The sequence below is a fragment of the Bos grunniens genome, chromosome 8, assembly GCF_055505025.1.
Source record: "Bos grunniens cultivar Pamir isolate PY7600 chromosome 8, Bosgru_T2T1.0, whole genome shotgun sequence".
Taxonomy (NCBI): Eukaryota; Metazoa; Chordata; class Mammalia; order Artiodactyla; family Bovidae; genus Bos; species Bos grunniens.
The window spans coordinates 65,986,892-65,992,612 of NC_141172.1; positions in this window are offsets into that span (position 1 = coordinate 65,986,892).

The window sequence follows — 5,721 nt, forward strand, 5'->3', positions numbered from 1 at the left end:
CATACTGTGCCAGTGTTGCAATGTTTTAAACTGCTAACAGACTTTAAAATATCCCCTGTTTAGAAAAACCTGGATCCTTCCAACGCTTTCTTCAAAGCAGCTGAGAGTTGGAGGTGGAGTTTTTCATCAATGTGTGTATTTGTACATAGTGGTGTACCTTACTGCCTAGTGTCCTCATTATTGGGGTCTCTTAGCCCTTGCCTCTCCACCCTGGCAATAGTATCACTATCTGAAGTTACAGTGCTTTGGTCTCCAAGCTAGGGACAAGAGAGGGGTCTGAAAGACACTTCTCAGAGCCAAGAGGCTTTCCTGAGCGCTGGTTTTAGATTTTGGTATGCCTCGGGGTCTGTGCCGCTGCTCTCAGCAGATGGTTTTTACTGCCCGCCTGCTCTTTCCTGTCTAATAGATAGACTAGAAAAGGAGTTTCCATTTCCTCTTTGGTACGGATTAGCTTCAACCTCCATGTCTTACTGCTCTTCCTCCCTATGAATAACACAGAATCATGCCACTTTTGCCCTGCTGGCATCGCTCTGAGCAGCAAGATGCCCTGTCCTAATGATCCTTACTGGGTTTCCATGCAGAAGAATCATCATTACAATAATAGAACTTTGCTTGGAAAGAGTTGGGATACAATTGTTTAAGAGTTAAAAAAAAAATCCTTTCTACACTTGGACATGCCAACAGTGGTTTTAAGTTTCTAGAATGTTGACCAGATTCTAGAAGGGCAAGTGGGAAAGAGAAAGCACTTCTGTTTATGGATTTTTTAATTTAATGTATGGATATTTTAAACTCTGTTAGATAGTAGCCTTTGGGAAATCCCCTATTGGGTCCTGCTTTTCAACCTCTTTGCCTTTTCAGGGTAGTCTTGTGGCACAAGTGACAGCATTAAAAGCTTTAGCCTTTTAATTCCTCCTCCTTCCTGCTGCGAGCCCTGAGCTGTCTTCTATGCACTTCTGACGTGTCTCCTGTTGGGTGTCTGTGTTCTTTGTTCCTTGGGTGCAATAGCAGCTTCTCCGTGCATTCCATCTTTCTTTCAAGTTGTGTAAAGTTCTTCAGTTTTTTCTCTGAAGGTGTAGGGGGTGGGGGCGGGGGAGGACAGCATGATTATATTTTAATGTAGAAAATGTGACCTGGATATAAAATAAAAATAAATATTAAATTAAATGAAAGTTACCTATAGTGACTCTGTATCTTCTCATCAAAAAAGTAGTAGCAAAGAGCAAGTATATAATAATAATGCACCTCTTTGATTCACAGTTTTGAGCATCATAACCAGTGTTGTGAACCAGGTCCTCTTACAGGGGAACCATGTTTTGTATACCTGTCTGCATTGTAGGTTGCCCTTACGAGCTCTCTTCTATAATACCTCTTCCACTGTATTACAGTTTGATTCAGGGTCGGGAGTCCCTAAGGTTGTTACAGCATTGTTTGTTGCAAACATTCTCCAGACTTTGAGAGCCTGTCTGCCACGAATGAAAGAGGGTAATAAATAGAAAGTGAAAGACATACTGAAGCAGGCTGAAACTTATTTCCAATAAAATCTGAAACAGGTGTCCAGTATATAAGGAAAACATAGCGGTTAAAGCACAAGAACGTGGCATCACGGCAGCCTCCCACTTCTTTCCCCTCCTCAACTCAAAGCGCATTCAGATGTGGAGGAAAGGCTCTGTCATGGCAAGAATAGGGAGACCTGGGTTCTGAGTCTGGTGCTGCCGCTCAGCATGTGATCTTGCTAAATCACTTAACAGATGTGTGTTCCTTGTAGGCTTATTATATGGACTTGAGGTTTTGTATGTGAAACACTAAGACAGTACTGGGTCCATGGCAGGCACTCTTACAGTGGGCCACTTTTAATAACAAAGCTTTATTAAGGCAGACTTAACTACTCTTAAATGATACTCAGGATTAGTTAGTTAAGTAGCGCTCTTGTTAGTTTGTTACCTTTTAGTGAAAACATTTTCTTAGTGTACCTCTTTGTGCCAGTGATAAGACTTAACTAAAAGACCAGTTAAAGTTATGCTTTAATGTGGACTCTCACTGTGATTGAATTTTTTAAAGAGAAAAAGTTTTCTTTGCAGTTGGCTTAGAGTATTTGGGAGGTCTCTTCAAAGTTCAGGCTAACTAAGCCATTAAGCATTTATTGCTTGCAGTTGACTGTCACTTCAGTCTGTAAGGTTTCATGTAAGTGAAAAAATGTTTTCTGGCTAATAAATGCCTCACTGAGATGTTTTATTCTCAGCATCTGTGGATGGTGTCCGATGTCTGGGGTGAACAAAGCATTGTCTGCTTTTGAAATTTTCTCTTATACCAGTAATGGAAAGTTAGCTTAGTCCAGTATTAGGGAACAACAGAAAATAGTTTCCTAGGCCTAACTGAAAATACAGTTTAAAGATGACCAGAAAAACTCAGCAAGGCAATTCTTGAAGGACAGAGAACGTAAGTACAAAGAAATGGGTTTTGGGGACTTCCCTACTGGCTAAGACTCCATGCTTCCAATGGAGGGGGCGCCAGGGTTTGATTCCTGGTCAGGGAACTAGATCCCACATGCTGCAGCAGATCCAGTGCAGTCAAATAAATAAAGATATATAATTTAAAAAATTGGGTTTTTTTTGTTTTTTGTTTTTTAATGAAAATCATATTCCTTACTCAGCTACCAACTGTAGTTTTATTCCAGACTTTCTCCAGTCTGGAGTTGAATACCTGCCTAGCAGTCAAGCAAATGATGTGGAGTCCTAGCCTGCATTCGCCCTGCAGTAGCAACAGGGAACCGATGTTGAGAAACAGAAGTCTTGCCAGTGACTCATCAGCCACAGAGTTTTGTATCTTTGGCAAGAATGGCAAAACCTGCCCAAAAAATGTGGTAAATATTTTCAGACAGCTGGGCGACTTGGGCATTGTTGATCCCCCTCCTGATCAGTCTACTGCTGTTCCCTGTTAAGGAAAGAACAGCCTCTGCCTGTGGCTGCCCTTGAGGCTAAAGACAGATGACCATTGTTCAGTTGCTCAGTCGTGTCTGACTCTTTGCGACCCCATGGACCGCAGCACACCAGGCTTGCCTGTCTTTCACCATCTCCCCAAGTCTGTTCATAACTCATGTCCATTGAGTCAGTGATGCCATCCAACCATCTCATCCTCTGTCACCTACTTCTCCTGCCCTCAATCTTTCCCAGCATCAGGGTCTCCCAGTGAGTCAGCTGTTCGAATCAGGTGGCCAAAGTTTTAGAGCTTCAGCTTCAGCATCCGTCCTTCCAATGAATATTCAAGGTTGATTTCCTTTAGGATTGACTGGTTGTCTGGGCTTGGTCAGTCCCCTGGCAGACCTAACCTTGAGTGGAAAACAAGGCAATTTGCTGTGATTAGTAGCAATAAGTAGTACACATATGACAGACTACTTTTCTCCAAACTCTAGAGCATTTTATACATTTAATAAATCTGTGACTTGTTCAGGGTCCTGCAAGAAAAGCAGAACATGAGCTAGAACCAGGATCCTTAAACCAAGTTTAGAGCACTTTCTAGAGTGCTCTTTTAACAGCCAGGTGTCACTCAATAACTGAAACAGGCATCCAAAAATCTGGCCGTTCTCTGGAAACGAGGACTACAGGTAGTGGCTAAAGTTCCAGTATTTTATGGGATGTAGTGGTACTGTGGATATAAACAAAAGCCTTGATGGGCTCGGGTCAAGAACCTTGGTGCTCACACCACAAGCTAAGCTCTTTGAGACAGCAGACTCAAAAGGCTATGAGGTTACTTTTCAGTTCAGTTTAGTTGCTCAGTCGTGTCCCGACTCTTTGCGACCCCATAGACTGTAGCACGCCAGGCTTCCCTGTCCATCACCAATCCCTGGGGTTTACTCAAACTCATGTCCATTGAGTTGGTGATGCCATCCAACCATCTGATCCTGTGTCGTCCCCTTCTCCTGCCTTCAATCTTTCCCAGCATCGGGGTCTTTTCAAATGAGTCAGTTCTTTGCATCAGGTGGCCAGAGTATAGGAGTTTCAGCTTCAACATCAGTCCTTCCAATGACTATTCAAGACTGATTTCCTTTACGATGGACTGGTTGGATCTCCTTGCAGTCCACAGGACTCTCAAGAGTCTTCTCCAACACCACAGTTCAAAAGCATCAATTCTTTGGTTCTCAGCTTTCTTTATAGTCCAACTCTCACATCCATACATGACTACTGGAAAAATCGTAGCTTTGACTAGACAGACCTTTGTTGGCAAAGTAATGTCTCTACTCTTCAATATGCTGTCTAAGTTGGTCGTAACTTTTCAAGCAGTTGTATTCTTCATTCCCACTAGAGGGCAGCAGCTCCTGAACAGTCAGGTACATGCAGACACTCCTTGAAGCAGAAGGGCAGTCAGGGTTCACTGAATCACATGGTATTTTTTTGGAGCCGCATGTTAGCCTGGGTGCCATAATGGAACACACTCTAATAAAAATAAACCAAAACTTGTACAAAGAGGCTTACACTGTAGAATCAGATCTAGAAGGATCATAAGGGTTTTCTCTTATGATCCAACCCTCCTCAACTAAAAGTCCTTTTAAGCCTCTGCAGTGTTAAGACCAAGCTTCTGGTGAGGCTGGAACTGTCTCAGGAGGCAGTCCACTCGAGGGATGGACCTCTCTCGTGGTTGAAATCTTCCTGAATTGAGGTGAAACTTGTCTGTCTGTAAGCCTTCCCAGATGGCACTAGTGATAAAGAACCCACCTGCCAGTGCAGGTAGATGTAAGAGACATGAGTGTAATCCCTTAGGTGGGAGGATCCCCTGGAGGAGAGCACGGCAGCCCACTCTAGAACTATTGCCTGGAGAACCATGGACAGAGGAGCCTGGCAGGCTGCAGTCCGTGGGGCTGCAAAGAGGCGGACACGACTGAAGCCGCATAGCACACATGCATCAGGCCACATAGTGGTGTCCTAGACCTTCCTCCCAGGGCTCTTCCATGTGAAAACACACCACCGCTCTCAACATAGTTGCCACTTCTATATCTTCAGTCTAAATGTTTCTAGATCCCTCAACCATCTTTCACTTCATGGGTGATAGGATTACAAACCTAGAAAGCATATTAAAAAGCAGAGACATCACTTTGCCTACAAAGGTCCGTATAGTCAAAGCTGTGGTTTTTCCAGTAGTCATGTATGGAGGTGGGAGTTGGACCATAAAGAAGGCTGAGCAGTGAAGAACCGATGCTTTCAAACTGTGGTGTTGGAGAAGACTCTTGAGAGTCCCTTGGACAGCAAGATCAAACCAGTCAATCCTAAAGGAACTCAGCCCTGAATATTCATTGGAAGGACTGATGCTGAAGCTGAGACTCCAAAACTTTGGCCACCTAATTCAAAGAGCTCACTCCCTGGAAAAGACCCTCATGCTGGAAAAGATTGAAGGCAGGAGGGGAAGAGGGTAACAGAGGATGAAATGATTGGATGACATCATCGATTCAATGAACATGAGTTTGAGCCAGCTTCGGGAGATGGTGAAGGACAGGGAAGCCTAGTGTGCTAGAGTCCATGGGATCACAAAGAGACATAACTGAGCAACTGAAAATAGCAATGAGGATTATTTATCCCTTCAGTAACTGACCCAGATCTAATACAGAAAAGGGATCTTTGTATTTCAGTTTTAGCTTTATGTCTGTAGATGGTCTCTAAAATATAGAGGCTTAACCCATGGAAATCAAGTTCTCTCCTAAGTGAGGAGTTGGTGTTGATCTTCAGGACCAGT